General features: G+C 38.9%; 1 protein-coding gene across 11 annotated transcripts in view; it reads left to right on the top strand.

Moving 5' to 3' along the window:
• The window catches only part of FANCC (FA complementation group C), a 299252-nt gene that overhangs the window by 88423 nt on the left and 198823 nt on the right, over positions 1-12006 (top strand). Inside the window, exons 1-2 of one of the 11 annotated variants that reach the window (XM_028122315.2) lie at positions 6440-6509; positions 6745-6813. The exons of 9 other annotated variants lie outside the window; for them this stretch is intronic. The gene's annotated coding sequence lies outside the window, so the exon portion shown is untranslated. Of the gene's footprint in view, positions 1-6439; positions 6510-6744; positions 6814-12006 lie in introns of those variants that run through there. One more of the 11 variants, XM_028122311.2, reaches the window with a different exon arrangement.

The raw sequence follows: 12006 nt of genomic DNA, 5'->3' as shown, positions 1-12006 counted from the left end.
ACTCTGGGTTGTAAGACACACAGAAAGATGGAAAACCAAGGTTTGATTATCAGTGCAAAATAAGGGTACGTGGGGTAGCCTTTTGTCGATGTTTCCTTTACCTGCTGGTGTTTATTAACTCATTCACCACCCTTCCCTTTCCTAGGGAAAGAATGCCTATATCATTTCATATTTTCTTAAAACGGTAAAAATGTCTGCTGTTTTCTCCCTCCTTAGTTATCCGATTTTCTTCAATTTCTTTATATAACCTCAGGTAGAATACCAAAGTAGGTGCTAGAAGACCTGGATTCTGTTCTTGCTAGAATTCTAACCAGATAGATGGTCTGAGGAAGGTACTTCATGCTTCTACCACCCTATTACCTCTTCTGTGAAGTGAAAGGGTTGGCCTGGATCATTGAAACATCTACCTATAGTTCCTGTCTCCTTAAAGGAGACATTCACAGGCTGTGGGGCTTAGGACCTGGACATATATTTTGGGGGCCACTGTTTAGCCTACTACAACTGAGATGTCATGTTTGAAGCAATTTTTTAAAACTTTTTGTTCCATAGGATATTCTTGACAAGACACTGCCATTCTTTATTTGAAGCTGTGTTAAAATACTATCTTATAGTGATTTACTTAGTGTGCTGTAGCATGAAAAGGTCATATAGTGTGACAGGGGAAAAAGCAATCATTGTCCAAAGTGGTGCATCTTTTTATAAGAGGTCTTATGGCAAGAAGCCATCACTTGAACTCTGTTTGCCTTCCACATTTCATCCTCAGGCTGGTTTCTTTGTGGTTGTGAGTTGGTTTCCAGCAGCGACTAGAGCTCTTGTTTCCTTCTTTGTATCTGGTGGGGAGCCTTTGCCCAGTAGCTCTTATATGAGAAGATAGAGTGTTTTAGCATGGGTGAGGGAGTATCATTTTGGACCAGGTAATTGTTGGTTGTTGGGGACTTTGTTGTGCTTATAGGATGTGTAGTGGCATATTTGGCTTCTCCCCACTGGATGCAAATAGCACTGTCTTCCGCACTCCTGACAACCAAAAATGTCTTCAAACAATGTCATAGGTCCCCTGTATGTCAAGATTGTCCCTGATTAAGAACCACCGTTTTAACCCAGTCAGAGCCCATTTTTGTCTCACCAAAATCTACTGGCTAGAAAATTTCAAGTCTTGTTAGGAAGGAAGAAGGTCAAAAAATGGGTGCTGGAGAGGTAACTGCAAATACCTACTACACCTGAAATTCTAATAAGAACCCAAAATGGGTCAAACCTGGCAGACTTGCTAAATTTTTGCTAGATCCCTGTTAGTATATTCTAACATTATGGTCTTTTATGTTAGAAAACTAAAACCCAGTATTACACTTTTGTAGAAAAAATTCCATGGGGCTATGAATCCCAAGTTGTTTTCTTTTTCTGCTTTATTAATGTCAAAAAGTCAGTTGCCCTTTAGCTTAGAATTTTTGTCCCAGCATAACTTCATTCTTTTTCAACAAGTCTCTTCCCTGAGGTTTTCACATTGAGTGGAATTTACCCTTCCTGTGACACTGCCTCTCTTGCCCCTTGCCATGGGGCGTTAGCAAACACACAGTAGTACAAACTGCATTTAGCATTGCCATTTATGCACTAGAGAACTGTGATTGGAATTTTTCTAAGTGGTTGTTTTTTTTCCCTTCTGAAGTAATTGAAATAGAATACAGGCATATTTTGTTTTGAAGTTTCTATGATTTACAAATGAACGAATCTATACTTTTATAGGCATCAGATGACTGGTATTTTGGGGGGTATGTGTTATTTCTTTCTTGATTGTGCTCTGTAGAGGATCCTTTCTCTATTTTCATGCGAGTGCTCTGACTATAATGGAAACCCTGACTAGTACTGGATGAGAGGGTAGGCATCATGATTGGGAATAAACATAAGCTGCTGCTTTTTTATCACAACTAAAGCATAGTAGTGGTTACACATACAATGGCTCATAAATAAAGTGCCCCCAGCAGACCAATAAAAAATAACAAAGCTAAGTGATACACAAGCTAGAATTTACATGAATTGTTCAAGTGAGTCTGTGTTGGGATTTTTGTCATTGGCAGTACGTTGGTGCTTCACACAAGCCATGAAGGGCTCTAGAAAGAACTCTGTTTTTTTTTCGTGGCTTTAGTTGTATTCTGTATGTATACAGCATAGGAGAAACAATCTACTCTATCCTAATTGTTACTTATCCCATAAATTATTTTTCCCAACATGCCATTTTCTGTTTCAGTAATAGATCATTTGACCTCAGCTTTGCTGGTATAGAACCTTTATGTTCATCTTAAATTCCTTCAGGGTGGGCTGGGGGACTATATTATAATCATCTTCCAATGAGTTAAAAAAGCACAATTCCCCAGTCGAGCTTAAAATCAAAGACTTGAGTGAGTGACTTTATGGCTTCTCCCCCTTGAGTTTTCTCACCCCTTTGGAAAACAGGTAGGGGAAGAGATCTACAAGTAACAGTATTCACTAAGATAATTGAACTGCCTTGGAGGGAAGAGGACATGGTACTAGCAAGATTTGGTTTGCTATGGTTATTAAAGCAAAAGTGGGAGCAAGGAGAAGGCCCGCTGCTTCTTTTTCAGATCTTGGCAAGGACCTAGTTTTAAAAGAGAAAGAGACAGCCAGTTAGGTTGAAATGATTTGAAGTCCATCCCTCCATAATCATACTTTTTGAAGCCAAGGTTAACAGTTGGGTGGAGGTAGGTATACATAGCCCTTTTTTGACAAATGGACTAACTTCTCCCTTGGAACTATTTCAGTAGGTGGTGCTCTTGTCCACAATATAGCATAGTTTTTAGAGAGGTTCTAAGACCACAGTGGGTAGTAGTAGAGCCTGTGTCCCTGTTGATCCTGTGGGTCACTGCCAGGTGCATCAGTTGGATAGCAACATATGGGTGTTTTTGGTGAGAGGGTTTTGTTTTGTTTTTTTCTGGAAATGAGGTAAATTCAGGTCTTTACCTTCTCTAAAGCTACCTGAGCTCTGCTTTCCAGGGAAACGTAACTGAGAGGTTTACTAACCTTTTAAAAAATTTCATGGCTTAGGGCGCCTGGGCGGCTTAGTCAGTTAAACATCCGACTCTTGGTTTCGTTTCAGGGCCTTATCTCATGAGTCGTAAGATCGAGCCTAGCTTCGAGTCCCCGCTCAGTGGGAGTCTGCTTGGATATTCTCTCCCTTTGCCCTTTCCCCCGCTTGTGCTCACACTCTCTCTCTCAAATAAATAAAATTTTTAAAAAAAAATTTGTGACTCTAGTTTTTATCTAAACAGTTGTGATGTGTGTTGTGTGTTACCAGTTTTCTATGACCATTCTTTTTTTTTTTTAAGATTTTATTTATTTACTTTTGAGAGAGAGAGAGAGGACAAGCAGGGAGAAGGGGCAAAGGGAGAGGGAGAAGCAGACTCCCAGCTGAGCAGGGAGCCTGATGGTGGGGCTCGATCCTAGGATCCTGAGACCATGACCTGAGCCAAAGGCAGAACGCTCAAGCAACTGAGCCATGCAGGCACCCCTATTGACCATTCTTTTTTATTGTAAATCATTGGTGAACCTCCAAATCAAGTTCCTTTCCAGATAACTCAGGCTATCATTCTGGTTTCTTTGTTTTCCTTTCCTTTAGCTTCGGAGAAGATGGAGTAGAATAAAATAAATATGTGGGAGAGAAACTTGTAAATGATTAAGGACTATAGATGAAAAACATTGAGTTCATGCAGTAGCCAGTAATAACTACAGCTGACAGTGAACCCAGTTGGCATCAGCCCTTTGCCTCACTTCTTTTGCTGTATATTGAGTTCTTTGGTTCAGAGTTGGTTGCGATGTCATGATGGTAAACAAGGCATCCAATAAAGTCCATGTTTGGTGCTGCTGGCAGACGTGTAGTAGGCAAGGAAGAGAAATTTAAATCCAGACTGAGTATCCATTCCAAGCAGGACAAATTTCTTTTTGCCAGAAGTTGCCAAAAACATTTACGGGTCTGTTTTCTCTGGAAGTTTCTTGGGATTGTCTCTACAGTCAAAGACAGTTGGTTCACTTTGTATTCACCAACTGCTAAGGAAGAGGCAGATGCTTGCCGGACCCTGCATCAGCTGGGTGTGCTGATCTGAGCTGCTGATTCCTGTTGTCTCCCAACGCTACCAGGTATCAGTGAGCTTAGCTGGTCTTGGCTACAGCACTGGCAGCCCCCCTCTTTAGAGTTGTCACCCAGAGATCCAGCGGATGTTCAGGGCACTCTCTTGTGGCTTTTGAAATTTTCTTTTTATAATTAATACTTTATTTTGCATAGATTTGTTTATTGACTTAGTTATCTGCTTGTTTTTTTAAAATTATCTTTCTTAGTATTCAGAATGTGCTTTTTTTTTTCCCCCACCGGGCTTGAACTCATGACCCTGAGCTCAAGACCTGAGTTGAGATCAAGAGTTGGATGCTTGACTGACTGAGCCACCCGGGTGCCCCCAGAATATACTTTTAATCTCAGAACTCAAGTATTTCTTGAACATTCTTAGCTCAGCTTCTCTTCCATTTTCTTTACTTTCTTTTGCTGTGATACCTCCTAGATGTTTGTGAAGCTATCACTCAGGTTTCTTAAATGCTTTTCTTTTTTGGGTGGGGGCTACATTCTGAGTGAATTCCTTATTAATATTATCTTCAGATTTACCAGTTCTTTGTTCGGTTCTGTCCAGTCTGAAGTATCTTGTGTGGTGAGTTTTAAACTTTAATGACTGTATTCTTCATCCACATAATTTCTAATTGATTCTTTTTTAACCATCTCTTGTTTTAATTCTGCCTTTTTGTTTTATAATTTTTAATTCTTTTTCAATTAGCTTTTTAAAAGCATCTTAAATATGCTGATTTTGTTGGACTGTTTTATAGTATTAATTTCATCTGAAGTGAATTAGTGCTCTGATGACTGATTCTGTTAGTTTCCTTTATTGGCATAAGATTTCTTTATGTACTTTAGAACTTTGATTGAATGACATGTTTTAAATGAGGTCTATTTTGTATTGTTTTCATTCGTTTACTCATTTTCCACCCCTTTTCCTCTTTGCTCATTCTTTGTAGCTATTTTACAGTTGTCTTGGGTGGCTTCCACGGAGCCCCAGTCTAGAACCACAGTGGTAGTTTATACTTGGGCAATCACAGGCGGTCTTACTGAGTTACTGAACGCTGGCTGGCCCCTGTCGTCATTCCTCCCTATGTCACTGCTCTGAATGAAACAAGGAGCTGCCAGCCTTCTTTCAGAAATGGGGGGCCTCCTTCAGTTATCATGTTGACTGTGCTGTCACACAGCAATGCTAGGTCTGACTCTGTCTTTTGTGGATTATGTTTAGCCTCAAAACTTTGTAGGACTCATACTTCTAGTTTCGGTTCCTGGATCCTGAGCTTAGGAGGCTCAAGGCTTTAATTTTGAGGGCTTCCCTCTTTGAGTTTCTGCCCCATACCTATTTCACTGAAATGTTTCTATTATTTTTGAGCTTTCCTACATGTTTTTGGTTTTCTCTTCTTATGTTTCCCCTCTCATTGCTGCATGTTTGGAGTAGAGAGGTTCCATCAAAGTGAATTTACTGTGCCATCTTAACTGGAAGTCATGTGGGCTGGGGTTTAAAGGAAATAAAGTGAGATATTTGGTTTTACATAGTACTAAGTGCTAACCACAAAAATGCTTTTTTGTGTGAGTTCAGTGACCCATAGCATACAGTTATTTAAACTCCTCCTTCAGAGGCTTGTAGCCCCCAAGAAGAGTGGGATTAAGCAGGTGGGCTTTATTAGGATTCCATGGTTCTCTACAAGAGTTTCACCTTTTATTTTTCATTTTGATGGTAATTTAAAAATTCAGTTGTTTCCAAACACCTAAATGCCCACAATTTTAGCTAAATAGTGTCTTAAGATGTCAGTGCCTGCAGTTGTGTCTGTATTGGCGCCAAGTAGCACTACTTTTAGATATTGCAAATGAACAGAGGTGAAAATGTAAATCATATATTTGAGCTGAGTGAGAGATTGCTGTTTCACAGTAGTTTAAAAAGAGGAAAGGGTAAATTTAGCCATCCCCACATATGGTAGCAAATGACAGAAGCTGCTGGTAGTTTTTGGTAGCCAATACCAAATTTACATGACCAGTCCAAGTGAGATTTAGTAACCTGTCCTTGATCGCATTGAATTCATTTTGTTGATTGAAATTTTATTCAGTTTGTAGATTTGTTGGTATTTGTGCATGTAAAAATTTTGTAGATGAATAAGAGTTATAAGCATAATGGTTTTACTGGTTTTATACTTGTTAGTATTTAACAGGTTAAACATGGTTTTAGATGGCTCTGAGAGCCCTCAGCAGTTTTTTCTTCAAGTTTGAGAGACATGGATCAAAGGTAGCTTAACTCTTCCTGTGCAGTGTAGTAGCATCCTGTGTTTGGTTTTTATGTTTTCGCCTTGCTCACTCCTGCTCATACTTCATGCTTTTACTCAGCGTAGGCATCCTTTGTCTCTGGAAGTATCTGACACCCCCGTGCTGGGTGAGGTGCCCCTTCTTAGTGCTCCCTGCAGCACCTTCTGTTTGCTTTTCCCCAGCCCTTCCCACAAGGGATTGTGTTGTTTCTGTTTATAGATCCTGATTTTCTCATTAACCACAGGTTGCTTGAGAGCAAGGAACACACTGCCATCTTTTTACTTAGAGTGTTTTTGAGAGTTTCTGTCATAAAGTATAGGCTCCCAATAAATGTGTGGGATTTTTTGTTTCTGTTCATTTAGTAATAAATTGTGAGTGGAACCAAGGGTGGAAAGAGGCAGAAATAACTTGGAGGCAAATTGGTGACAAAGGTAAGATTTCTAATATTTTAATATCTAATGTGCTCCTCAGCCCATTTTTCAAACTTTTGGTCTCATCAAAAGTCATGGTCTTAATCTAAGATGAGAGAATTAAGGACAAGAATGCAAGGAAAGTAACCACTATTTCTAACAGAATGTATGTGGGAAGACTGGTATTTTTTTGAGCCCCAGTGGTTGCTCTTTGGTGCTCTGACAGAGAACAAGGTCAGGGGGCTCTGTCTTAGTGGCTCCAAAAGCAAGCACTATCACAAAGGGATGCTTCTCCTTGGAAGCTAGATCCAGAGAGCAGTGCTTTTCTCCACACACCTGGGGACATGGGCCGGAGAATGGAGCTCCATAAATCCTTAGAGTTATCTGCTAGATTAAATTTCCTTAATTCTTTGCAAAGTCATCTGAAGAGTGTGTTCACTCTGCACCTGGATTGCAGTTGCTTCCTCTGATTCCTTAGACCTAGATTTTGTTTACGATTGAGGTTTGTTTGAAATTATCTGTAGATTTCATGTCTGTGTTTTTGATTAGACTATCTCCAAGGAGAAACGCTGCTGACTCAATAGAGAAAAAGCCAGCTCCTCCTAGTGGAACTTTCCTTAAAACCTCATTGTTTTTTTTGGGGGGGGGGATATAATTTCTTTCTTAAGCACTTTATGTGGAAACAAGAATATTTTGTGACTTTTTAAAAAAGTCACAAACACAGGGACAAATTGACCAGTCTTACTTAAAATAACAAAGCAAAGAAACATTACTTTTTAGTAAATTAAAAATACTGGTATCAGGCTTTCAGTAAGGCAGAGGAGGTGGGTTGTCAACCTTAAGCATAGTTGGACATAAATTTCTTAATTTTATTTTTGATTATATTCCTAGAGGTTTTAAATTCTCTCTCTCTCTCTTCCTCTTTTTAAATAGGCTCCACACCCAATGTGGCTTGAACTCACAACCCTGAGATTAAGAGTCACACGCTCGGGCACCTGGGTGGCTCATTCGTTAAGCGTCTGCCTTCGGCTCAGGTCATGATCCCAGGGTCCTGGGATTGAGTTCCGCATCGGGCTCCCTGCTTGGCAGGAAGCCTGCTTCTCCCTCTCCCACTCCCCCTGCTTGTGTTCCTGCTCTTGCTATCTCTCTGTCAAATAAATAAATAAAATCTTAAAAAAAAAAAAAAAAAACAGTCACGCGCTCTACTGACTGAGCCAGCGAGGCACCCTTAAATATTTTCTGATAAGGCCATTGTGCCCCTAGTTGATGACATTAATTGGAGGCTAGGTATTTAATTTGTCTTTTTCTTCTCATAAAGTATGTTTTGTAGCATTCTGTCCTTAAATCTCTGTTTGGTGCTTATTTCATGGGAGAAGTGACTTCAGTTGACTCATGCTCAAGGGAAATGAAAAAAAAGAAAACAGTGCTTTTTATCAGATTGCCATTTTGGTCATGGGTCATATTTGACATATATAGACTTACCTCTCCTACCTCTGGCCTAGAGATGGGATAGACCAAAGGAAAACAATTTCTAACTTTCTTGCCCCCTGACAAGTATGATACACAGCCATTTTGAGACTGTGAGGTTTTTAGTGAACTTTGAAATGTTGACAGTCTGGGAGCTTCATGTCTATCAACACAAAATCAGTTCAAATTTTGTCTGTCTTAGTCTCTCCTCTACAGCAGCCTTAGTGGATTTGTTTATTTATGTATCACACCTTTGTTCAACAAATATTTATTGAGTTTCTGTGTGCCAGCTACTGTGCACAGCAGTGGTGTCAGAATGTGCTTAGCAAACTAGGTCCTGAGGACATGTGCCAGTTATATGTGTTTGACTGCAGGTAACAGAAAAGCCAATAAAAAGTGGCTTAATCCCAAAGGAAAATTCAAAGTAGGGTGGCTACTTAACTGCCTCAACTATGCTAGTGAGAGGACCCAGGTTCATCTTTCTGCTCTGCTCTTTGTAGGTTTTTGGCCAGTCCTCTCAGGCGTATTTACTGCTGGATCCCAAAGCAGCTGCTGCTATTCTAAGCATCACATGAAGACTACAATATCTAATATAAAAAAATGTGAATTTATTTTAGATTGAAAAAGACTCTATCAGAAACCTTCCAGCCAAAGCTTGGTTGTCATTGTCCCAAGCAGCATAACATTGGTCATTCCTACAATTTGTAGGAGAGCAAATGGAAATACCTTGACTGGTCTATACCAGCCATTCTCAAAACATGGCTCAAGAACCCTTGGGTATCCCTGATTCCCTTTCACAAGGATCATAAGGGCAAAACTATTTTCATAATAATGCTAAGACATTATTTACATCATCCACTCTCATTTTCTCCCTAATCTATAGTGGAGTCAAAGATTACATGATGTATGACGGTATCATTGCTCTGGCAGCTAATGGAATGTGTGTGTGTATATTTTTGGATCTTACATTTTTTCCAGCTTAATTTCTAATGTAAATATAAATATAACCCCATTTTATTATAAATATATAAATATTATATTACATAAATATAAATATGTAAATATAACCACATAAACAAAAGCTCTCGATATCTTCAGTAATGTTTAAGAATATAAAGGGGTCCTGAAAATGTTTCTGATTTCCTGGTCTCCACTAATCAAGATGTTCACCCATGGCATTGGAGCACATCCCAGCTTCCCCAAGACTCATGGCTGTGAGATTCCTGGATGAACTGGTTCTGTTAACAAAGAAGCAGCAGAAGGGTTAGGGATGTCAAGTAGACAGTTCTGAGGAGGAGTTCTGTTCTGAAGAGGGGGCCTTGGACAGGAGGACATGGCAGGGACATAGCGTATACTCCAGGCTCTGTCTCTGCTTTGACCAGAGCCATGCTCAAGTCTGTCTTTTTTTTGTTTTTAAATGTAGTACAAGTATACATAAACATACAACTTACCATTTTAACTATTTTTTAAATGTACAATTCATCAGCATTGATTATATTTACAGTGTTGTACAACCTTCACCACCATCCATCTCCAGAACTTTTTCATCTTCCCAAACTGAAACACTGTACCCTTTAAATAATAATTCTCCACCCAGTCCCTGACAACCACTATTCTATTTTCTGCTTCTGTGAGTTTGACTACTCTGGGTATCTCCTATAAGGGCAATGATATAATACTTGTCCTTTTGTGTCTGGCTTATTTCTCTTAGCATAATGTTGTCAAGGCTCGTCCATGTATTGTATCAGAATTTCCTTTTAAGACTGATAATATTCCATTGTATGTAAATACCCATTTTGTGTATTTACTCATCTCTTGATGGACATTTGTGTTATTGCCACCCTTTGACTGTTGTAAATAATGCCGTTATGAACATGGGTGTACAAATATCCATTTGCTTTCCTGCTTTGAATTCTTTTGGTATATATGTGGAAGTGGAATTGCTGGGTCATATGATAATTCAATATTTAATTTTTTAGGACCCATCATACTGTTTTCACAGCAGCTACGCTATTTAGTATTCCCACCAGCAATGCTGGGTTCCAATTTTTCTGTATCTTCACCAACACTTGCTGTTTTTTGTGTTTTTAAATAATAGTCACCCTCATGGGTGTAAAGCAGTATGTCATTGTGGTTTTGATTTCCATAATGATTAGTGATGTTGAGCATCTTTTCATGTGTTTTTTGGCCATTTATGTATCTTTGAGAGAGATCTATTCAAGTCCTTTGTCCATTTTTTAAAAACTGGGGTTTTCTTTCTTTCTTTCTTTCTCTCTCTTTCTTCTTTCTTTCTTTCTTTCATTGAGTTGTGGGAGTTCTTCATATATTCTGGATATTAATCCCTTATTTGACACATGATTTGCACAGGTCTGTCCCTTTTATGTGTTGAACTTTTATACAAGGTTTCATTTTACTAAACAATTTTTTAAAGAGCTTTAAAGTTCTATATCACTGTTGTCATCGTTGTCACTTTTGTGACTTCATCCTAGATGTTTACCCACTGTACTGGTTTAGAAGATACAGATGGTAGGACCTTGGTAATTACTTAGGTGCTCACAATTAAATTATAATAACTACTTTTGAATTTCTCACACTATTCAAAATGTAGCCCTGGCTACTCTTATTTGCATACTTGGCCTTTATAGATTACCAACTCTTTGCCATGAAAGAAAACAATGATGATTAAAATGAAATGATTTTTAGAATATTTTTCCTTTATATATGTGGCAATTGTAGCCTTTGACAGGACTTTAAAGGCACCAGATTCCTGATCATATCAGCTGAGTAAGGATTCTTTTTAGATTTTTTCAGAAAATCTAAAAACAGTTGAGTTCTAAGTTGTCTCTAGATGGGACAGCCCTTTTGAGATAGTGAATTGCCTTTCAACAGCAATACTAATGGAGGATCAGAAAATTGTAGGTTAAATTATAGAAGGGATTTTCCATCCTGAAACTTTATAGATTAAGAGAGGATAATAATGTCATATAATGTTAAATGAGAGACTGGAATTGCTGGCTCATGCCATTCCTGGTCACTCCCAGTGCTGTGGTAGACAGAACATCCTGCGTGCTCCTGCCTGGGCCTGCAGGATTTACTCTTTGAAGTCAGGGCTGCTTAAATACTCAGGTGTCAACATGGAACTTTGGGAACCCACCTTGCTTTCTGAAAGATAATTTGAGAACCATTGGTCTGGGGGCTGTCCCTTGCCAGGTTCTTAACACTTGGTATCTAAATTAAGGGAAATGCTTTTGTTTGTTTTTTTAATAAATTAGGATACTTTGCCCCAGCCTGTCACCTACTTGTTTCTTTCCTCTTCATAATCTTTCTTCAGACACTGCTCAAGTGTTGTGATGCTTTTCTTTCCTTCATTACTTCTCATGAGTTGTGCTTGGTAAACACCGTATTCTCTGTGAAGCATATTTCCATTAAGTTTTTGAATATATCCTTTTCCCAGAGAACAGAAATCACCAGAATGGGGAACCTTTTAGCGCTGAAGCATTACCTCTTCTTAACCTGCTGTATTTTGAATCCAGGCCATGTTATCTTGGCGACTCACATTGTGAACCCTCATGAATAGTGGTGTATCTTTGTGCCATGGTGATTTGAGTTAATAAAATAGTACTTTGCAAGTAGCAGAGTAACTTTCAAGCAGTTTATAAATGAGAAAAGAGGGGGAGACAGTGATACAAAGCAGATACCATTTTTTTAAAAGATTATTTATTTGAGAGAGAGAGAACAGAGTGGGCA

The sequence above is a fragment of the Eumetopias jubatus genome, unplaced genomic scaffold (genome assembly GCF_037043125.1).
Source record: "Eumetopias jubatus isolate StellerSeaLion01/CBP00866 unplaced genomic scaffold, mEumJub1_p1.0 scaffold_15, whole genome shotgun sequence".
Classification (NCBI taxonomy): Eukaryota; Metazoa; Chordata; class Mammalia; order Carnivora; family Otariidae; genus Eumetopias; species Eumetopias jubatus.
This window is presented reverse-complemented; position numbering and strand designations above follow the sequence as displayed.